We start from the raw sequence: 12,396 nt of genomic DNA, 5'->3' as shown, positions 1-12,396 counted from the left end.
GTAGGAACTGGCAACCTCCCTTTTTATATGGAGGAGGTAGGAAATGGTCACCTCCCTTTCTCTAAAGTGGAGGTAGGAATTGACCACTTCCCCAGCTGTATCTATACTGCTGCCCTTCTGTTCAGTTGAGAAAGGAACTGACCACCAGTCTTTATCTATAGTGGACGAAGGAACTGACCACTCTACCTTTCATTATAGTGGAGGGAGTAACTCATTACCTGCCTGTTTCTATAGCGGAGTAAGGAACGTACAACACCCCTTACTCTGTAGTGGACGTAGGAGGAAGAAACTCATAATCTGCCTTTCTATATAGTGGAGGATGGAACTGACAACCTGCCTTACTTTACAGTGGAAGAAGAAACTGGCCACCTCTCTTTTTCTATAGCTGAGAAAGGAATTTACCACCTGTGTTTCTCTATATTGAAGGAAGGAACTGATCACCTACCGTTTTTTTTATAGTGAATGAAGGAACAGACCGTCTGTCTTTCACCATTGCCGGGTAAGAAACAGACCATCTGACTTTCTTTTTAGTGTAGGAAGGAACTGATCATCTCCCTTCCTCTATCATTTATCAACACCCTTTCTCTATAATTAATCACATATCTTTCTCTAAAGTGGAGAAAGGAACTGTACTCCTGACTTTCTCTAAGTGTAGGAAGGAACTGACCACCTCCCTTTCTCTAAAGTGGAGGAAGGAACTGACCACCTCCCTTTCCCTAAAGTGGAGGTAAGTACGTAATTGCCTGCCTGTCTAATAGTGGAGAAAGGAACTGACCACCACCCTTTACGTAAAGTGGACGAAGGAACTCATTACCTGTCCTTTAATAAAATAAAGGAGTGAACTGTTTACCTCCCTTACTCTATAATTACTCGCACCCCTTCTCTATTTTAATCCCCTCCCCTCCTCTATAGTGGAAAAGAAACTGACCACCTTTATATATTGCGGAGAAAGGAACTGACCACCTGTCTTTATCTAAAGTGGAGGCAGGAACTGACCAAATGCCTTTATCTATAGTGGAGGAAGGAACTGACCAATTATCTTTATCTATAGTGGAGGAAGGAACTGACCAACTGCCTTTATCTATAGTGGAGGAAGGAACTGACCAACTGCCTTTATCTATAGTGGAGGAAGGAACTGACCAACTGTCTTAATCTATAGTGGAGGAAGGAACTGACCAATTATCTTTATCTATAGTGGAGGAAGGAACTGACCAATTATCTTTATCTATAGTGGAGGAAGGAACTGACCAATTATCTTTATCTATAGTGGAGGAAGGAACTGACCAATTATCTTTATCTATAGTGGAGGAAGGAACTGACCAATTATCTTTATCTATAGTGGAGGAAGGAACTGACCAATTATCTTTATCTATAGTGGAGGAAGGAACTGACCAATTGTCTTTATCTATAGTGGAGGAAGGAACTGACCAATTATCTTTATCTATAGTGGAGGAAGGAACTGACCAACTGTCTTTATCTATAGTGGAGGAAGGAACTGACCAACTGTCTTTATCTATTGCGGAAGAAATACCTGACCACCTCCATTTCTCTGAAGGTGGAAGAAACTGATTACCTCTCTTACTCTGATAGAGTGCGTGTATAATGCACACATGATTGGGAGTGTTTGTTAAAAATGTTTCGGGCCCGGTAAATTAATTGCAAAACTAGTGTACTTTAGTGAATTATTTAAATATTGGCCTTGAAAGATTAATGATGTTATCACTGGATAACTTACATGTTTGACCTAGTGTGAGTAAATTTTGTATTAACTGCAATGTCTTTCAATAATAATTACGACGTTCAAAATGAAAATTATGATTTTAAATAACAAGAAACCCACCAGAAGACCTTAATTAGCATTCAAATAGCGGACCTTTAAAGACGCGTAGGCGCTGAGGAACTACTTTTTCTTCTTTGTTGGGCTCTGGTTAATCGATACCAACATGGCACCCAATGTCGTCTGCTGACTGTAACGCATTGTTGTGCGAGAAAAACAATATTGAAGCTATTATTGGGAATCGATCAGAAAATTATGGTTTAGTCATAATGCGTTTACGTAACCTGAAGCTCAACATGAAAATGTCAAGTAATCTGGGGATGCTGTAATATGTAAACATGTTACTTAAATTGAAGCAACTGTTTTTTTTGTTAAAAAAATGCTAAAACAGTATGTTTCATGAATAAGAGTTATATATCAATCGCGAGATACGGGCAAGTGTGTATTTAACAAACTAGACAAGTGGATATGAACTATAATTACTCTTATATTTGTTAGATTGATAAAGCGCTTCCGTAGTTTTGCCACATATACTACATGTTTTATTGACTAATAGGTCATTGATATAAACTAATCACTAATACGTATAACAATTACAGAAAGTACAGAAAACGTAGTTAAACAATTAGTCTGGTAAGATAGGAAGGGCCGGTCCTTTGTGAGAAAAGTTCAAAGTCCAGATGTACTATGTTACTATCGATATGAGAAAAAAAATGAAAGAAGAATGATGTTTTTATCAATCCTCATGGGTTTTCATGTACGAGTGTTCATTTCCGATGTAGTTCTTTGATCATAAAGCCTTTACCGTCTTAGGAACAAAGGCCTGGAAACCATGTTTTATTCTCTCGGCTGCCCTTCTTCTGTGTTGGAGATTTTTATATATAAAAAATACACATTCATAATAATGTTCGGACCTGGGACAAACTGCTTAAAACAGACACCTCGGATACAATAGCATATCAATAAGACAAAGAAAATGTGCTCAATAACTAGTTAAGCTTTAGTATTATCGAAAATATTTGGTTAATATTCCGAAACATTCTGCCATTATCTTGCTGCGAGTCCCAGAATTTCCGTTCTACCAAGAAATGGAATGGCCCAGGGGAAGGCTAGATTTGCCATCGTGGATGGTCATTTCTCATACATGAATGGCTAATTCAATCCGGCAATTATTGATAACATTTGTAGCAGTCCCAAATAAAGGCATTTATCGGGGCTTTGGAATGGTTACAATCGCGTCTCGACATTTAACATTGTCTCGACAATGTCTGATAATGATGAGGAGATTAGCATTGTGGCAGATGGGTGGTCTATATATGCGTATGAAGCAATTCCTTTCAATTATTCAGTGCAAATATTGCATTTGCCAGACATGCAAACGTTGGTGTTTTGCTAAGAAAGTGTATTGACTTTCATTAGGCGTATTCATTGCTTATAAAACCTATTTTGGGGAGTTGCAGTACAAGCGCAGTATGTTACTTCACATGTCACGAATTGATTTTAGGTAACGTTTCAGGCTACATAGCTTGGCCCTGCAGTTTCAGGCTACATGAATAGACCCTGTAGTTCCAGGCAACATAGCTTGGCCCAGCAGTTTCAGGCTACATGGATTGACCCTGTAGGTTCAGGCAACATTGCTTGGCCCAGCAGTTTCAGGCTACATGGATTGACCCTGTAGTTCCAGGCAACATTGCTTGGCCCAGCAGTTTCAGGCTACATGGATTGACCCCGCAGTTCCAGGCAACATTGCTTGGCCCTATAGTTAAAGGATACATGGCTTGGCCGTGTAGGTTCAGGACACATGGCTTGTCGTGTAGTTTCATGCAACATGGCTTGGTCGTGTAGTTTCAGGACACATGGCTTGAGCCTGTAGTTTCAGGCTACATGTACATTTTTTGCTGCATAAGTCGAAATAAACTTCTGTTCTATTCCGTTCTGATATAAAACAGTTTTCAACATTCAACAGCCACGGTCATAAATGATCCAAAACTATTAATCAGTTCTTAACCAGCTAAGCGGTGCTAGGAGAGGTATCCTTCTAAAGTATTCCCCTATTTTTTTTTAAAGAAAAAGAGGTGTCACATTGCGCTGAGGGAACCAGTAAATGCCAGTCAGGGCTTACTAATTGGTTTCCTATGCACAAGAAATCTAATGCGGAAACAGAAGAATAATTATATATCTTTATGGAAAAAATCACAACTATCATAAGATTCAGCATACAGTTTAACACCAAAACATTAATTTCAAGCTTAAATAGTTCGTGTATTAAAAACAATAACTAATAAGCAAGTTTTACACAAGAATGTGTATCAACGACCAACCAGTAACCGACCAACCAGTAACCGAGCGGCTAATGCAAGGTCTACAACTCCGCGTTTTCCTGTGACCTAAGCGACTTGCAATGTCAGCATCTTGCAGTCTACATTTTCTTTTGACGCCAAATCGAACATTTGCAGATTATGTTGCAGCGCCATTAACGTCTATTGTGGCTATTTCAGGCCACCCAATCTCCGCTTCCTATCATTTTTGTTTATCTCCAGGAGTTCCAATATTTGTTGGCGCATTCGACCAAACACAAAAAACCTAGCTTCTCCTTATGTTTTATGTCCGTCATAAACGCCACAAGTCTGAAATTTAGTTTAAAAGTACAAGTGTAAACAGTAAAAAGTCTTAAGATTCAGTGTACATACACTTCAGCATTCACGCTATCAATTCGTGACAAGCATGCTCTTTCTTTGACAGGGAATATAAACTATTATATTGTCAAGATTTGCTAATTTCCTGATGTTTTCAAGTGTTTTATTTTCAGCTTCTAATCTACTTACTTCTCATAAATACCCTTGAGTGGTAGCATCTGTCCCATAAAATACCATATTTGCGACGCCGAATTTCGTCATACCAATGTTTGGCCTAAGAACTACAGACTTTGTAGACATTTTTCTTTTCTCCCAATAGCCAATAAATCATATTACATCATATTCCGTACAAAGTTCCATGACGGCAAATCGATGAGAGTTACAAAGAGAAAACGATATTCGAATAGTGTTGCGCAATAAAAGGATCAAATGTCTGCATGGTCGCAACAAGTTGGAGGCGACTTGCTTCTGCAATGAAGCTGGCTGGTGTACATCGAGGCTGCAGAATAGTTCCAATTGGCGAGTGGATTTCAACGGATGCTTTGTTGTTTTTTACTAGGAACATATGGTGTCATAAAAAAACATAGCACCAATACCCCTCGTTATATGTGACATGAAATATTCGGAGAGTTTATGTAAGACTGTCACAGACATTTGGCCCTTTGTACGCATATTAGTTTAACCCGCATTGCTTATGTACGCATATTAGTTTAACCCGCATTGCTTATGTATATATCGGTGAAATTTTCTCTTAAATCGCATAGTCATCAAATATGTATGATAGTCAGGCTTTCACTGAACCAATTCTATGTAACATGCTTGGACGGCTCGTTTATTACATTTTGTTTAGTGACAATAGGTATCCACCGGAGCGTTATGGCGTTCGTGTATGTCACAATGTACAAGACTGAGTAACTTATTCAATATGACTACTGGCGACTTAATTTACTGAATTTCAAAGGCAAAGTGCAAAACTATACAATATCTTCCAGTGAAGCCCGTGCATTAACACGGCTTCTGGAAGTCAACACCCATAGATTACAAGAACCTGCAGGTTTACAGAACAAAGCCTCTTTATCAATGATTGTGCAAGCACACTCACAAGCAATGATTAGATGATATAGCTCACGGCTGGCTTTCTTCTACTTACAGTGTTTGTGCACAAATTTTTATCATTGACCGAGAAACAACAATATACAATATTATATTACAATAAATGAGCCTATGAATACAATCGATTGCATGCACATAAAGTTGCAAGAACTGATTTGATCATTGATCATCATAAAAAACTCGTATATTCATTGTTCAAATGTGATGCTGCAAAATTTAAGAAGCATGAGAAATGTGCTGATGATGTTTTAAGTATAATTGTTCATTAAAAAATGCAAACAAATTCGTTGTCTTTGTAGACTTAGTTACAAATGAAAAAGATAATCATCAGATATCAGAATAGTGTTGAATATTGATGCTGGTCCTATGGCAGTATTACGACCAGTCCCATTTTACTGTGGACAAGCCGCGTGTCAACACCTTTGAATGGCCATACGTGTTTCATAGCCGGTTCACGGACCATTGCCAATGCCACTTTGTACCAATTACAGGGCCCATAAACTTCAGGGCGAGTTTTTGATGACATCCAGCCCTGTACTGGATGGCCTTGGTTCAAACAAAGCCTCCAGCTCACTGCCAGAGTGAATCCATCAGGCTGATAAGAAGAGAATGTGGAGCTGCTTTTTAATGGCCATTGCTCAACTCTATTTCTTTTCTTGTGGTGATTCCGCCAAGGAAATATATCCGATCTTATCTCGCCTTATCTTGTACAATTTATCTTTTTGATAACCGATGATTTTCCCCCGCCACTAGTATTCACCTGTGGTCGCGTTATTTTCTCTTGGGATGTGGACTATCAAATCCAGGCGCGTAGCTAGGGCCATCGTTTTTTTTTTAAATTTCAAATTCGTGGTTTTCGGGATTAGTATTACAAAAACTTGTCAATATTTCATTACGCAACTGCGTATCAATTTGATTACAGTCAGCTACGCGTCTGCAATCCTATTTAAAAATGAAAAATGAATTGCCACAAGAGCCAAAATGTAATGCTGTAAACATTACTCTTTTTTAATTAACAAAGATGTATGAAAATACATGCGTCTTTTTGAAGACGGACATCACTCAAGATGAAACTTTGTTTTGGGGCTTGGTTTCTGACTATATCAACTGAAAGATGCATTATCGCGGTGCTACACCATGGTTAATATGCGTACCCCACAGTGGAACGTATCATCATTGAATTTACGAACACATTTGAAATATATCAATATTTTAAATAAATATATTACTTGTCATAGTAGAAGCCCAAAACGTGTAAACTTCAACTGACTTATTCCACCAGCTGTCGCGATTGCATGCACAACTTGCTTTACACATCAACATGTGATTGTCCTTCCTGAAATGATTAACCTTGGATTACTACGGCGCGACATGTGTGGCGTGCGTCTTGCATTATTCAGTGAAGTGTTGCTTGTTGTGTTAGCGTCTTTGAGTAAGACGGAAAACAGATGTTCGCATTTTTGACATATTTGAGTTTGATTTTTTTCTGGGGCGGAAGATATCTAATCAAAGACCTTCAAGCACTAAAAGATTCGTTTGATCATTACGGGTACATTTTTCTTTAGGATGTAATATCATTGCTTTATTTACATCCTGTGTAAAACAGCATAATCCGTTTATAAGTTTTAATGACATTACCCTTTGATCTAAATGAGCTCAAATATAAAATCTGTTTTGTGGATCTCTAGATCAATTACTGCCTTAACAACCATGAAATTGGGTTTCATTGTCATAGCAATTTAGAATAACGCTGCACACTCTTGCCATCGTAAAAATATTTTAAATTAGATAGAATAACATTTGTCATACATAGTGTTCGTTGTTCTAAATGACATTACACAGGGATGTTAATTGTCCTCTTTTCAGCTGATTTCCTCTTTTTGGGCCACACAATTTCAAAAAAGAATTTCTTGCCTTTTATTTGATGTAAACTAAAAATAATGTTCGTATATAATGGGATGGGGATAATGCTGTTTTGCAATGGTTTCCTCTTTTTATACAATTATTCGCTGGCATCCCAGATTACATTATTTTCGCAACTTGCCTAGTAGTATATATATTATATGCCTACTCCCTGCCCATACTGTCATGTTTTCTGACCTAAAGTAGTTCCAGACCTTAGACATTGCATTATTCAGTGGTCAGTTTGCCCCGTCATCAATCCCAATGTGACAACGTTATGGCTACTCTCCTCCATACAACTGACCACCTGCAGACTAAAGACCTACACACACATGATGTACGAGGAGAGAGCTAAATGATGGATGGCTACCTAAATACCCACTGGTAAAAAGCCTTGTCATGCTGCCGTGGAATTTACATGAATCCCCAGAGATACGTTGCAGAGCAAACAATGATCTGTTTTGACATATATATTGTATCTAATTTCCAGAATCTTCGCCGCTTTGTCTTTCCGTATACCAATGGCACCATTTTATTTTCATTTAATTACAAAGTCTTGGGATTTGGTAACTTTTCTGTTGTTTGTTTTCAACAGAAAAAAGAGGGCAACTTGTTCGTTTTTCATCGAAAATTTCAACATATTTGTGACTGATGGTTATGAAAGAATAGTTTTAAAATTATGTTACTTGGAAATTTAATGTAGGTTTTGGTAAAACAAATCATTACAGGTCTCTCGTTGGAACCTTTAACTTTCTCATTGGAATACAAACTTGGATATAGTTTATATGTGTACCAGAGTATATGTGGTCCATTTAGTGATACTTGTTTTTAGAGAAAAACACCATTATATTGACCCAATTTGATTTGGTTACTAAACTTCAAAGAAAAAATAAGCCTTTACCACTCGCGCTGACGAAGACGTATTTGGGAATGCCATCCTTGGGGAAAATGAAAGAACAAATATAATAGAGAAACTAATTGAAAAGTAACATCTGCTCTCATAATTGTTCCTTTACAATACAAGTGCCAGGCGCATGGACGTACGATTAGATTCATTTGGTTTTACAAAACGGTGTACATGTTGCCGGAATAGTGTACGACTGTATGACTTCAAATGCTGTCAAATGCATTTTAGAAGGGAACTCTCACTGTCACAATTTGGGCTACGATTGTACACGAATTTCAGACCACGTGTTGATTCTTTTCATATTGCGCCTACACGCGTAACTGCAGCTGTGTGAAAATTAGCCCAGTCGTAACTCAATCGGGCTTGTTTATAATACGGGTATCGGGTAGGCGGTCGTGGCCTTCGTGGGTTTTGTTGGTTGCTCGTAGTCGATAGTGACGATTCAGTTCGTATATTATGTACTTAACGTACAATTTAGTACGATTTGCTACGCAACTGAAGATTGTTACACACAAGTTATATTCCTAATCGTACGCATATCACTCACTGTTATTTGCATTTCCCTCGTGGTACAATCGCCAGTGTTCGCATTCCCTCCGCCGGATAATCGTTAGAAATCGTACACAAAGATCAACTCTGGGCTATTTGTGCCCGATTCATCATTCGTTAATGCCTAAACGATTAGTAGGGGCCGGGGGTGATCTGGGCGGAAATCGTGATAGATAGAGTCAGGCTCTTGGAAGAACAACCTCCACTTAACAAAACTTTTAACTAGACCCTTTTGTATATATATAGTGGGTTATAATGACATCGATACCTTTAAAAAGGAACGATCTGCTTATCTTACACAATTATATATATATTCAAATTAAAAGTAAAAAGGAAATAATTTTCAAAGAAAGATGTTCACATGAAACAGCTAACAAATTACAATTGATGTATCAACGGCTTAAACGCTCGAGTTGTGCCCCTTGAGAAAAAAACAGACGAGCGTTAGAACCAACTTCGTGACTTGTGGTACTGTGCGTTTCAATAAAACAAAAAACTTATTGTTTCCAATGGCAAGTGATATGAGGCATCATGAGCTTTCATGGGTCAGGGATGATATGGAGCATCGAAATACATGTACTACCAATTAAGTGTTTGATACAAAAGATGACCAAAAAGAATATTGCATATAATCTCCCGTGCAGCAAGTATCCTGATGATGGCACCAAGTCTCCTAAAGACGGCACCAAGTCTCCTGACGATGGCTGCAAATCTCCCATGCAGCAAGTCTACTGCATTGTGATTACAGTTAGAATCCTATTGATGGCAGCAACTCGCCTGAAGGTGGTAGCAAGTCTCCTTGGTGGAAGCAAATCTCCCATGCAGCAACACACCTGTTGATTTCAGAAAGTCGCCTGAAGATGGCAGCAAGTCTCCCGTGCAGCAACTCTCCTGATGATTGCAGCAAGTCTTCCGTGCAGCAAGTCTACTGATGATTGCAGCAAGTCTTCCGTGCAGCAAGTCTACTGATGATTGCAGCAAGTCTTCCGTGCAGCAAGTCTACTGATGATTGCAGCAAGTCTTCCGTGCAGCAAGTCTACTGATGATTGCAGCAAGTCTTCCGTGCAGCAAGTCTACTGATGATTGCAGCAAGTCTTCAGTGCAGCAAGTCTACTGATGATTGCAGCAAGTCTTCCGTGCAGCAAGTCTACTGATGATTGCAGCAAGTCTTCCGTGCAGCAAGTCTACTGATGATTGCAGCAAGTCTTCCGTGCAGCAAGTCTACTGATGATTGCAGCAAGTCTTCCGTGCAGCAAGTCTACTGATGATTGCAGCAAGTCTTCCTTGCAGCAAGTCTACTGATGATTGCAGCAAGTCTTCCTTGCAGCAAGTCTACTGATGATTGCAGTGAGTAACCTGAAGATGGCAACAACTCTCCTGATGATGGCAGCAAATACCCTCTAGCAGCAAGTCTCCCTTGCATCAAGTCTCCTGATGAGTACAGTAAGTATCCTGGTGATGGCAGCAAATACCCTGTGCAGCAAATATTCCGTGCAGCAAATACTCCGTGCAGCAAGTCTCCCGTGCAGCAAGTCTCCTGGTGAGTACAGTTAGTATCCTGATGATCACAGCAAATACCCCGTGAAGCAAATCTCCTGATGAGTATGGTTAGTATCCTGATGATGGCAGCAAATACCTCGTGCAGCAAGTTTCCCGTGCAGCAAATACTCTGTGCAGCAAGTCTCCCTTGCAGCAAGTCTCCTGATGAGTACAGTTAGTATCCTGATGATGGCAGTTAAAACCCCGTGCATCAAGTCTCCCATGCAGCAAATCTCCCTTGCAGCAAGTCTCCCTTGCAGTAAATACTCCGTGCAGCAAGTCTCCCTTGCAGCAAATACCCCGTGCAGCAAGTCTCCCGTGCAGCAAATACTCCGTGCAGCAAACCTCCCTTGCAGCAAGTCTCCTAATGAGTACAGTTAGTATCCTGATGATGGCAGCAAATACCACGTGCAACAAATACTCCGTGCAGCAAATACTCCGTGCAGCAAGTCTCCCTTGCAGCAAGTCTTCTGATGATGGCAGCAAATACTCCGTGCAGCAAGTCTCCCTTGCAGCAAGTCTCCTAATGAGTACGGTTAGTATCCTGATGATGGCAGCAAATACTCCATGCAGCAAATACTCCGTGCAGCAAATACTCCGCGCAGCAAGTCTCCAGTGCAGCAAATGCCCCGTGCAGCAAGTCTCCTGATGAGTACAGTTAGTATCCTGATGATGGCAGCAAATACTCCATGCAGCAAATACTCCGTGTAGCAAATACTCAGTGCAGCAAGTCTCCCTTGCAGCAAGTCTTCTGATGATGGCAGCAAATACTCCGTGCAGCAAGTCTCCCTTGCAGCAAGTCTCCTAATGAGTACGGTTAGTATCCTGATGATGGCAGCAAATACTCCATGCAGCAAATACTCCGTGCAGCAAATACTCCGCGCAGCAAGTCTCCAGTGCAGCAAATGCCCCGTGCAGCAAGTCTCCTGATGAGTACAGTTAGTATCCTGATGATGGCAGCAAATACTCCATGCAGCAAATACTCCGTGTAGCAAATACTCAGTGCAGCAAGTCTCCCTTGCAGCAAGTCTCCTGATTAGTGCAGTACGTATCCTGATGATGGCAGCAAATACCCCGTGCAGCAAATACTCCGTGCAACAAGTCTCATTTGCAGCAAGTCTCCTAATGAGTACGGTTAGTATCCTGATGATGGTAGCAAATACTTCATGCAGCAAATACTCCGTGCAGCAAATACTCCGTGCAGCAAGTCTCCCTTGCAGCACGTCTCCAGTACAGCAAATACCCCGTGCAGCAAGTCTCCTGATTAGTGCAGTAAGTATCCTGATGATGGCAGCACATACCCCGTGCAGCAGCACATACCCCGTGCAGCAAATACTCCGTGCAGCAAATACTCCGTGCAGCATGTCTCCAGTTCAGCAAATACTCCGTGCAGCAAGTCCCCTGATGAGTACAGTTAGTATCCTGATGATGGCAACAAATACTCCATGCAGCAAATACTCCGTGCAGCAAATACTCCGTGCAGCAAGTCTCCCTTGCAGCATGTCTCCAGTGCAGCATATACCCCGTGCAGCAAGTCTCCTGATTAGTGCAATAAGTATCCTGATGATGGCAGCACATACCCCGTGCAGCAAGTCTCTCGTGCAGCAAGTGTCCTGATGATGACAGCAAATCTCCCTTGCAGCAAGTCTCCAGTACAGCAAATACCCCGTGCAGCAAGTCTCTCGTGCAGCAAGTGTCCTGATGATGACAGCAAGTCTCCCTTGCAGCAAGTCTCCAGTACAGCAAATACCCCGTGCAGCAGGTCTCCTGATTAGTGCAATAAGTATCCTGATGATGGCAGCACATACCCCGTGCAGCAAGTCTCTCGTGCAGCAAGTGTCCTGATGATGACAGCAAATCTCCCTTGCAGCAAGTTTCCTGATTAATGCGTGCGTACGTGTGTGCGTATGTGTTATTCTAAGATTTGTATTAATGAAGCCAAGAATATTAAATCTGATCTTGACTTCAAAGTT

Source organism: Mya arenaria, chromosome 5 (genome assembly GCF_026914265.1).
Source record: "Mya arenaria isolate MELC-2E11 chromosome 5, ASM2691426v1".
Taxonomy (NCBI): Eukaryota; Metazoa; Mollusca; class Bivalvia; order Myida; family Myidae; genus Mya; species Mya arenaria.
The sequence above is the reverse complement of the archived record's forward strand: the minus strand, read 5'-3'. Positions refer to the sequence as shown.